The 11940-nt window shown below is 57.9% G+C and overlaps 1 protein-coding gene across 1 annotated transcript in view; it reads left to right on the top strand.

Moving 5' to 3' along the window:
• LOC142469876 (uncharacterized) overlaps positions 1-11940 on the top strand; it is a 511728-nt gene that overhangs the window by 86263 nt on the left and 413525 nt on the right. The window lies entirely within an intron of this gene.

The raw sequence follows: 11940 nt of genomic DNA, 5'->3' as shown, positions 1-11940 counted from the left end.
CAGAGGTGGATGCAGGAGGGGATACAGAGGGGGATGCATGGGGATGCAGGAGGGGATACAGAGGGGGATGCAGGAGGGGATACAGAGGGGGATGCAGGAGGGGATGCAGGAGGGGTTACAGAGGGGGATGCAGGGGGGATGCAGGAGGGGATACAGAGGGGGATGCATGGGGATGCAGGAGGTGATACAGAGGGGGATGCAGGAGGGGATACAGAGGGTGATGCAGGAGGGGATACAGAGGGGGATGCAGGAGGGGATACAGAGGGGGATGCATGGGGATACAGAGGGGGATGCAGAGGGGGATGCGGGAGGTGATACAGAGGTGGATGCAGGAGGGGATACAGAGGGGGATGCATGGGGATGCAGGAGGGGATGCAGGGGGGGATACAGAGGGATGCAGGAGGGGATACAGAGGGGGATGCAGAGGGGAATGCAGGAGGTGATACAGAGGGGGATGCAGGAGGTGATACAGAGGGGGATGCAGGAGGTGATACAGAGGGGGATGCAGGGGGGGATGCAGGAGGTGATACAGAGGGGGATGCAGGAGGGGATACAGAGGGGAATGCAGGAGGGGATACATAGGGGGATGCAGGAGGTGATACAGAGGGGGATGCAGGAGGTGATACAGAGGGGGATGCAGGAGGTGATACAGAGGGGGATGCAGGAGGTGATACAGAGGGGGATGCAGGAGGTGATACAGAGGGGGATGCAAGAGGTGATATAGAGGGGGATGCAGGAGGTGATACAGAGGGGGATGCATGGGGATACAGAGGGGGATGCAGGAGGGGATACAGAGGGGGATGCAGGAGGGGATACAGAGGGGGATGCAAGAGGTGATACAGAGGGGGATGCAGGTGGTGAGGTGATACAGAGGGGGATGCAGGAGGTGATACAGAGGGGGATGCAGGAGGTGATACAGAGGGGGATGCAGGAGGTGATACAGAGGGGGATGCAAGAGGTGATACAGAGGGGGATGCAGGAGGTGATACAGAGGGGGATGCATGGGGATACAGAGGGGGATGCAGGAGGGGATACAGAGGGGGATGCAAGAGGTGATACATAGGGGGATGCAGGTGGTGAGGTGATACAGAGGGGGATGCAGGGGATACAGAGGGGGGTGCAGGAGGTGATACAGAGGGGGGTGCAGGAGGTGATACAGAGGGGGGTGCAGGAGGGAATACAGAGGGGGATGCAGGGGATACAGAAGGGGATGCAGGATGTGATACAGAGGGGGATGCAGGAGGTGATACAGAGGGGTATGCAGGAGGTGATACAGAGGGGGATGCAGGAGGGGATACAGAGGGGGATGCAGGAGATGATACAGAGGAGGATGCAGGAGGTGATACAGAGGGGGATGCAGGAGGTGATACAGAGGGGGATGCAGGAGGTGATACAGAGGGGGATGCAGGAGGTGATACAGAGGGGGATGCAGGAGGTGATACAGAGGGGGATGCAGGAGGTGATACAGAGGGGGATGCAGGAGGGGATCCAGAGGGGGATGCAGGAGGTGATACAGAGGGGGATGCAGGAGGTGATACAGAGGGGGATGCAGGAGGTGATACAGAGGGGGATGCAGGAGGTGATACAGAGGGGGATGCAGGAGGTGATACAGAGGGGGATGCAGGAGGTGATACAGAGGGGGATGCAAGAGGTGATACAGAGGGGGATGCAGGAGGTGATACAGAGGGGGATGCATGGGGATACAGAGGGGGATGCAGGAGGTGATACAGAGGGGGATGCAGGAGGGGATACAGAGGGGAATGCAGGAGGGGATACATAGGGGGATGCAGGAGGTGATACAGAGGGAGATGCAGGAGGTGATACAGAGGGGGATGCAGGAGGTGATACAGAGGGGGATGCAGGAGGTGATACAGAGGGGGATGCAAGAGGTGATACAGAGGGGGATGCAGGAGGTGATACAGAGGGAGATGCATGGGGATACAGAGGGGGATGCAGGAGGGGATACAGAGGGGGATGCAGAGGGGGATGCAAGAGGTGATACAGAGGGGGATGCAGGTGGTGAGGTGATACAGAGGGGGATGCAGGGGATACAGACCGGGGTGCAGGAGGTGATACAGAGGGGGGTGCAGGAGGTGATACAGAGGGGGGTGCAGGAGGGAATACAGAGGTGGATGCAGGGGATACAGAGGGGGATGCAGGATGTGATACAGAGGGGGATGCAGGAGGTGATACAGAGGGGTATGCAGGAGGTGATACAGAGGGGGATGCAGGAGGGGATACAGAGGGGGATGCAGGAGATGATACAGAGGAGGATGCAGGAGGTGATACAGAGGGGGATGCAGGAGGTGATACAGAGGGGGATGCAGGAGGTGATACAGAGGGGGATGCAGGAGGTGATACAGAGGGGGATGCAGGAGGTGATACAGAGGGGGATGCAGGAGGGGATGCAGGAGGTGATACAGAGGGGGATGCAGGAGGTGATACAGAGGCGGATGCAGAAGGGGATACAGAGGGGGATGCAGGAGGGGATACAGAGGGGGATGCAGGAGGGGATACAGAGGGGGATGCAAGAGGTGATACAGAGGGGGATGCAGGTGGTGAGGTGATACAGAGGGGGATGCAGGGGATACAGACGGGGGTGCAGGAGGTGATACAGAGGGGGGTGCAGGAGGTGATACAGAGGGGGGTGCAGGAGGGAATACAGAGGTGGATGCAGGGGATACAGAGGGGGATGCAGGATGTGATACAGAGGGGGATGCAGGAGGTGATACAGAGGGGTATGCAGGAGGTGATACAGAGGGGGATGCAGAGGGGGATGCAGGAGATGATACAGAGGAGGATGCAGGAGGTGATACAGAGGGGGATGCAGGAGGTGATACAGAGGGGGATGCAGGAGGTGATACAGAGGGGGATGCAGGAGGTGATACAGAGGGGGATGCAGGAGGGGATCCAGAGGGGGATGCAGGAGGTGATACAGAGGGGGATGCAGGAGGTGATACAGAGGCGGATGCAGAGGGGGATGCAGGAGGTGATACAGAGGTGGATGCAGGAGGTGATACAGAGGTGGATGCAGGAGGGGATACAGAGGGGGATGCATGGAGATGCAGGAGGGGATACAGAAGGGGATGCAGGAGGGGATACAGAGGGGGATGCAGGAGGGGATACAGAGGGGCATGCAGGAGGGGATACAGAGGGGGATGCAGGAGGTGATACAGAGGGGGATGCAGGAGGGGATACAGAGGGGGATTCAGGAGGTGATACAGAGGGGGATGCAGGAGGTGATACAGAGGGGGATGCAGGAGGTGATACAGAGGGGGATGCAGGAGGGGATCCAGGGGGGGATGCAGGAGGTGATACAGAGGGGGATGCAGGAGGTGATACAGAGGCGGATGCAGAAGGGGATACAGAGGGGGATGCAGGAGGTGATACAGAGGTGGATGCAGGAGGGGATACAGAGGGGGATGCATGGAGATGCAGGAGGGGATACAGAAGGGGATGCAGGAGGGGATACAGAGGGGGATGCAGGAGGGGATACAGAGGGGCATGCAGGAGGGGATACAGAGGGGGATGCAGGAGGTGATAAAGAGGGGGATGCAGGAGGGGATACAGAGGGGGATGCAGGAGGGGATACAGAGGGGGATGCAGGAGGTGATACAGAGGGGGATGCAGGAGGTGATACAGAGGGGGATGCAGGAGGTGATACAGAGGGGGATGCAGGAGGTGATACAGAGGGGGATGCAGGAGGGGATACAGAGGGGGATGCAGGGGATACAGAGGGGGATGCAGGTGGTGAGGTGATACAGAGGGGGATGCAGGAGGTGATACAGAGGGGGGTGCAGGAGGTGATACATAGGGGGGTGCAGGAGGTGATACAGAGGGGGGTGCAGGAGGAGATACAGAAGGGGATGCAAGGGATACAGAGGGGGATGCAGGAGGGGATACAGAGGGGGATGCAGGAGGGGATTCAGAGGGAGTGCAGGTGGTGAGGGGGGGATACAGGGAATACAGAGGGGGGTGCAGGTGGTGAGGAGGATGCAGGGGATACAGAGGGATGCAGGAGGGGATACATAGGGGGATGCAGGAGGTGATACAGAGGGAGATGCAGGAGGTGATACAGAGGGGGATGCAGGAGGGGATACAGGGGGATGCAGGAGGTGATACAGAGGGGGATGCAGGAGGGGATACAGAGGGGGATGCAGGAGGTGATACAGAAGGGGATGCATGGGGATACAGAGGGGGATACAGAGGGGGATGCAGGGGATACGAGGGGGATGCAGGTGATACAGAGGGGGATGCAGGAGGAGATACAGAGGGGAATGCAGGAGGTGATACAGAGGGGGATGCAGGAGGTGATACAGAGGGGGGTGCAGGAGGAGATACAGAAGGGGATGCAAGGGATACAGAGGGGGATGCAGGAGTGGATTCAGAGGGAGTGCAGGTGGTGAGGGGGGGATACAGGGAATACAGAGGGGGGTGCAGGTGGTGAGGAGGATACAGAGGGGGGTGCAGGTGGTGAGGAGGATGCAGGGGATACAGAGTGGGATGCAGGAGGGGATACAGGAGGTGATACAGAGGGGGATGCAGGAGGTGATACAGAGGGTAGTTGGTGTAGATAGAGCACAGCTTCCAGACTCCCTGCAATGTGAAGCAGGGAAAACAAATGACGCGACGGAGGTCTCGTGGCAGTCCCTATGTACTACCTGATGCACCCTATTCCCTGGGAGTGTGCGTCATACAACCGCGACTGCTTGCAGCTGTCGTCGATTGACGCCGCAACCCATTGGACTAGAAGTACAAATGGTGGGTATAAATAGGCTGGTATTGTGTTCCTGCTTCACCTTGATAAAGTACCTCTGTACGAAACGCGTAGGTGCGTTCTATTTGTCCCCTTTTTCCCTGTATGTGTTAGTTGGCTAATACAAATTTGAAACTACTGCGGAGTGGCCTGGTTTTGTTTTCCCTGCTTCACATTGCAGGGAGTCTGGAAGCTGTGCTCTATCTACACCAACTACCCTCTTGAATTTACCTATGGATGGATTGCACGCTACTGATCCTGAGAGTGCCCCCTGAAGGAGCAGGTAAAGTGCCAATGTGCCTTATTCAAATCCTGCTGTTATGGACATAGTTCCTCTTTATTATACTGTCAGGGTGATTATTGTGTACATCCCGGTGGTTGTCTCAACTGACTCCACTTGTCACTTCCCCTACAGTCATCACGCAGATTTATTGCATTATTGAGGGGCACTCCATCATCGCCGGACCTCCTAATTAAGGATTTCATTAACAATATGTTTAAGGATGCTACTTGCTCAATTTTGAGCACCACATACACCACATTCCGGTGATACAGAGGGGGATGGAGGAGGTGATACAGAGGGGGATGCAGAGGGGGATGCAGGGGATACAGAGGGGGGTGCAGGAGGTGATACAGAGGGGGGTGCAGGAGGGGATACAGAGGGGGATGCAGGGGATACAGAGGGGGGATGCAGGAGGTTATACAGAGGGGGTACAGGAGGTGATACAGAGGGGGATGCAGGAGGGGGTACAGGAGGTGATACAGAGGGGGATGCAGGAGGGGATGCAGGAGGGGATAGAGGGGGATGCAGGAGGGGATACAGAGGGGGATGCAGGAGGGGATACAGAGGGGGATGCAGGAGGGGATACAGAGGGGGATGCAGGAGGTGATACAGAGGGCGATGCAGGGGATACAGAGGGGGATGCAGGAGGTGATACAGAGGGGGATGCAGAGGGGGATGCAGGAGGTGATACAGAGGGGGATGCAGGGGATACAGAGGGGAGTGCAGGAGGTGATACAGAGGGGGGTGCAGGAGGTGATACAGAGGGGGGTGCAGGAGGTTATGTAGAGGGGGTGCAGGAGGGGATACAGAGGGGGATGCAGGGGATACAGAGGGGGGATACAGGAGGTGATACAGAGGGGGATGCAGGAGGGGGTACAGGAGGGGGATGCAGGAGGTGATACAGAGGGGGATGCAGGTGGTGATGGGGGATACAGAGGGGGGTGCAGGTGGTGAGGGGGATACAGAAGGGGATGCAGGTGGTGAGGGGGATCCAGGGGATACAGAGGGGGATGCAGGTGGTGAGGGGGATACAAAGGGGGATGCAGGTGGTGAGTGGGATACAGAGGGGGATGCAGGTGGTGAGGGGGATACAGAGGGGGATGCAGGTGGTGAGGGGGATGCAGGTGGTGGGGGATACGGGATACAGAGGGGGATGCAGGTGGTGAGGGGGATGCAGGTGGTGTGGGGGATACGGGATAAAGAGGGGGATGCAGGTGGTGAGGGGGATACAGAGGGGGATGCAGGTGGTGAGGGGGATGCAGGTGGTGTGGGGGATACGGGATACAGAGGGGGATGCAGGTGGTGAGGGGGATACGGGATACAGACGGGGATGCAGGTGGTGAGCGGGATGCAGGTGGTGAGGGGGATATGGGATACAGAGGGGGATGGAGGTGGTGAGGGGGATGCAGGTGGTGAGGGGGATAGGGCATACAGAGGGGGTGCAGGAGGGGATACAGAGGGATACAGGGGGGGTGTAGGAGGTGAGGGGGATACAGAGGGGGGATGCAGGTGGTGAGGGGATCTAGGTCAGCATTGCGCAAACTGGGGGGTGCAACGTTTACAGAGTCCCCGCGCTGAGAGCGCGACGCCTCCGTACACTTACCCGGCTCCAGTGACTCGTCTCTATGACAATGCGGTGTGAAATGACGCCCGTTGCCATGGAAACGTGACGTCACATGACCCCGCAGCGTCATTTGACGCAACATTAGAGGTGAGGGGGGGCGCAACAGAGGAGCAGAGCAAATAGGGGGGACGCAGCGCAGGGAGTTTGCCACCTCTGTTGATGGGGATGCAGGTGGTGATGCAGAGGGGGATGCAGGTCGTGAGGGGGTTCCAGGGGATGCAGGTGGTGAGCGTGATGCAGAGGGGGATGCAGGTAGTGAGCGTGATGCAGAGGGTGAGGGTGATGCAGAGGGTGAGGGGGATGCAGGTGGTGAGCGTGATGCAGAGGGGGATGCAGGTGGTGAGCGTGATGCAGAGGGGGATGCAGGTAGTGAGCGTGATGCAGAGGGTGAGGGTGATGCAGAGGGTGAGGGGGGATGAAGATAGTGATACAGGTGGTGATACAGGTAGTGAGGGGGATGCAGGTGGTGCAGAGGCTCCCTGGAAAGACGTTAAAATGGCTGCCGTGGAGTTGGTGCTGGACAGGCTGCAAACAGAGGCTCTTTCAAGAGGGGCTGAATGGCTTCTGCAACAGCTTGCAGGAGGTTGTGAGGCGGGAGTTTGCACTCGGAAAGAAGGGGGGCTCCACTTGGGCTCACACTTGAGTGTGGGGGTCCCACTTGAGCCCCTCACTGGGGTGGGGAAACTATATGTATGCCCTACTGGGTTGGCGTGCCCCCACAGGGGCAGGAGGACCCACAGGAGGTAGGGGGACTTCACGGGAGTCCCCATGGCTTTGGTGAGCTCCCATTAGGAGAGTAGTCCCACTTAAGCCCCTGCGAGGGGTGCAGTGGTTTCTCTTCAAATCCACACTGGTTTGGAGCCCCATGGTGGTGGGGGAGTCAGCTGAGTCCCTGCAGGAGTTTGAGGAGCCACACATGATCATGGGGTGGGGACCCTCACTTGAGACCCTCACTGGGGGGGGGGGGCTATACTTGTGCCCCTAGGGGATTGGTGTGCAACCAGAGGGGCGGGGGGACCCACAGGAGGAAAGGAGGGGCTACACGGGAGACCCTACTGGGTTGGGGGGCAGCCCCACTTAAGCCACTGCGGGGCCTGGTGTGGTTCTACTTCAAATCAATAAGGGTGGAGGGACAATTTGAGCACCTGCGGGAGGAGCTACACATGACCACTGTGGTGGGGAACCTCACTTGAGCCCACACTGGGTTGAGTGGGCGGGCCTTATCTGAGGCCCCATGAGGACAGGGAAGTCACACTGGGGCAGGGGGGCCCTTGTGAGGCCCCTACTGCGGAGAGGAGCCGTCAATAGACGGGGGGCATAGCCATCTCCCCCACGGGAATGGGGGCTACACTTGAGCCCCCACTGGGTTTGTGATCCCCCGCAGGGGTTCATACTGGGGGAGACCTACTTGAGTCCACATTGGGTTGAGGAGGTTGGGGTGGTGGAGAGTAGACACCACTTGACTGGGGCAGGACCTTCTGGCTATCTCCCGCAGGGGTTGGGTGGACTTAAGGTTACATTCCACTGTGTGGGATAGTTGGCAGAAGCCCCACGGGTCCATGGGGATGGACAAACCAAGGGGTACCTTTCAAAGGGTGGAGGCGAAGGAGGGGGGCAGATGTTCCCCATGTGCCTCACGGAGTGAGGGAGGACACCCTCCTAGATTGAGCTCCCATGGGGTTGGAAATGGGGGGAGCCACCTGTGACAGTGAGGGGGTAACCAGGCTCACTAATGAAGGTTTTAAGCCCACTTGGTTGCCCCTGAACTGTGTTTTGGGGTCTTAGAGTGTCAGCTCTTGGACCCGTGTATTGCGCATGTGTTGCCTTGCTGTGTGTAAGTGATACAGGCTAGTGTAAAGGAAGCAGGTTAGCTTACACTATCTCAATACACCAAAAGGCAGTAACATATTGTAACAGAAGCGTGTATAGAAGTATATTTTATTAAGCAGCCGTAAGAAAATATGTTTTGCTTTGTGCAGGTAACATAAGGCCAGGTCTTTTCATCTCGGGATCAAAGGAGAACTCTTGGCCACCCCAGGTTTTGGTGCCAGGTTGTCTCCTGGAAGTTCCATAGATCAAATTATTAACACTTGTGCCATAGGTGTGAGCAGCCAGATGGGCAGGATAGCTAAGCTAAGTGCTAGCATCCTGGGATGAAGGCCAGCTATCCTGGCCAGTTGTCACCTGCCCCAGACTTTCGGGCATTGAGCTTGCGGGGCCTTAGAATAGTAAGTGAGAAGATGGCAATCTGCGCACATGCCCTCTTACTTTTCTGAAGCCATAGGTGCCAGCTTTCACAAACAAAAGTGTGTAATTGGTCAGCGATGAAATTCCCACGCCGGTGATTGGTGAGCAAGCTGTGGGACTGCTTGTCCCAAAGTGTATAAGACAGCTAATCACCATTCAAGAGGTGTGATTCAATGTGTGTTCCAAGAATTCCAAGCTCTGAGTAAGTCAGGCCTGCACAACTCATAAAGTGAGAAGGGCCGAACTGCTCCAAGGAAAAAAAAATTGGGCCGCACGGGTAAAATCATCATCATCATCACTCCTCCAGCACCTCTCATCATCATCCTCATATATCTCCCCCAGCACCCCTCATCATCAGTCTCATATCTCCACCACCACCCTTCATCATCATCCTCATATCTCACCTAGAACCCCTCACTATCAACCTTTGCGATACTCCCCATCTATCTCTCATACCCCATCTCTCCCCCTCACCCACACACATAATACTCCCCCTCCACATCAAACACACAATAACCCCCTGCACACCACACACATCCCACCCCCCCTGCACCTCACATCACTCTCCTCCCCTACACCTACCATCACTCTCCCCCCCTGCACCTCCCATCACTCACCCCCCTGCACCTCCCATCACTCTCCCCCCTGCACCTCCCATCACTCTCCCCTACACCTCCCATCACTCTCCCCCTGCACCTCCCATCACTCTCCCCCCTGCACCTCCCGTCACTCTCACCCCCTGCACCTCACATCACTCTCCCCCCTGCACCTCACATCACTCTCCCCCCTGCACCTCACATCACTCCCCCCTACACCTCACATCACTCTCCCCCCTGCACCTCACATCACTCTCCCCCCTGCACCTCACATCACTCTTCCCCCTGCACCTCACATCACTCCCCCCCTGCACCTCACTTCACTCTCCCCCCCTGCACCTCACATCACTCTCCCCCCCCTGCACCTCACATCACTCTCCCCCCCTGCACCTCACATCACTCCCCCCCTGCACCTCACATCACTCTCCCCCCCTGCACCTCACATCACTCTCCCTCCCTGCACCTCAAATCACCCCCATGCACCTCAAATCACCCCCATGCACCTCAAATCACCCCCCCCTCCACCTCACATCACTTTCCCCCCCTGTATCACACATCTCTCTCCCCTGCACCTCCAATCACCCCCCCTGCACCTCCAATCACCCCCCTGCACCTCACATCACTCTCCTCCCCTACACCTACCATCACTCTCCCCCCCTGCACCTCCCATCACTCACCCCCCTGCACCTCCCATCACTCTCCCCCTGCACCTCCCATCACTCTCACCCCCTGCACCTCACATCACTCTCCCCCTGCACCCCACATCCCTCTCCCCCCTGCACCTCACATCCCTCTCCCCCCTGCACCTCACATCACTCTTCCCCCTGCACCTCACATCACTCCCCCCCTGCACCTCACTTCACTCTCCCCCCCTGCACCTCACATCACTCTCCCCCCCTGCACCTCACATCACTCTCCCCCCCTGCACCTCACATCACTCTCCCCCCTGCACCTCACATCACTCCCCCCCTGCACCTCACATCACTCTCCCCCCCTGCACCTCAAATCACTCTCCCCCCATGCACCTCAAATCACCCCCATGCACCTCAAATCACCCCCCATGCACCTCAAATCACCACCCATGCACCTCAAATCACTCCCCCCTCCACCTCACATCACTTTCCCCCCCTGTATCACACATCTCTCCCCTGCACCTCCAATCACCCCCCCTGCACCTCCAATCACCCCCCCTGCACCTCCAATCGCCCCCCTGCACCTCCAATCGCCCCCTGCACCTCCAATGGCCCTCCCCTGCACCTCCAATGAAACTCCCTTGCACCTCCAATGACCCTCCCTTGCACCTCCAATGACCCTCCCCTGACCTCCAATGACCCTCCCCTGCACCTCCAATGACCCTCCCCTGCACCTCCAATGACCCTCGCCTGCACCTCCAATGACCCTCCCCTGCACCTCCAATGACCCTCCCCTGCACCTCCAATGACCCTCCCCTGCACCTCCAATGACCCTCCCCTGCACCTCCAATGACCCTCCCCTGCACCTCCAATGACCCTCCCCTGCACCTCCAATGACCCTCCCCTGCACCTCCAATGACCCTCCTTGCACCTCCAATGACCCTCCCCTGCACCTCCAATAACCCCCCGCCTGCACCTCCAATGACCCCCCGCCTGCACCTCCAATGACCCCTCCCCTGCACCTCCAATGACCCCCTCCCCCCCCACATCGGTTTGCTGCGGAGGAGGTGGCAGAGCAGGCAGGACTTCACGCACTTGCTCTAGCAAGCAGCAGGCACGGAAGTGCGTAAATGTTAGAGCGCGCTGCTGCCCTGGCTTGTGGGGGAACCAGAGAGTGGGTTCGTGGGGGAGGGGGAGAGCGGGTTCATGGAGGAGGGGGAGAGCGGGTGCGTAGGGGAGGGGGAGAGCGGGCTTGTGGGGGAGCGGACTCGTAGGGGAGCGGGAAAGCGGACTCGGGAGGGAGGCGGAGGGGTAGAGAGGACTTGGGAGGGAGAGAGCGGAAAGCCGCCGCGGGCCGCACAGTGAGTGCAGGCGGTCCGCATGCAGCCCGCGTGTTGTGCAGGCCTGGAGTAGGTCATCTAAGATTCTCAGAAGCTAAGTGTCCAGTTACAAGGCTCCAGCAGGCAGAGGCTACTTGAAGGAAAATCTGCCTGGATTATTTTGCTGTTTGTTTTGCAATGGTTTCTAGGATAAGCTTGGTCATAAACCCCTACAAATAGGAAAGGTAGTTTGTGTTACCCCAGATTTCCAAAGTAAGTGTATTTTTAGGTAAATTGTGTTACATTGTGTGTTTGTCTTTTCCTGAAATAAATTACAATTTATTTTACCTCCTTGTTTTGCTCAATCATATGATCCCGGTATAAATGTACTTGAGCCCCCGGGGGGGGGGGACTTATTCGGACATCCATGATCTGAGTTGTCCCTTAAAGGGAGGCCCCTGCTGAGTTGCGATGTTGGATGGA

This window comes from Ascaphus truei, chromosome 1, assembly GCF_040206685.1.
Source record: "Ascaphus truei isolate aAscTru1 chromosome 1, aAscTru1.hap1, whole genome shotgun sequence".
NCBI classification, from domain to species: Eukaryota; Metazoa; Chordata; class Amphibia; order Anura; family Ascaphidae; genus Ascaphus; species Ascaphus truei.
The sequence above is the reverse complement of the archived record's forward strand: the minus strand, read 5'-3'. Positions and strand labels throughout refer to the sequence as shown.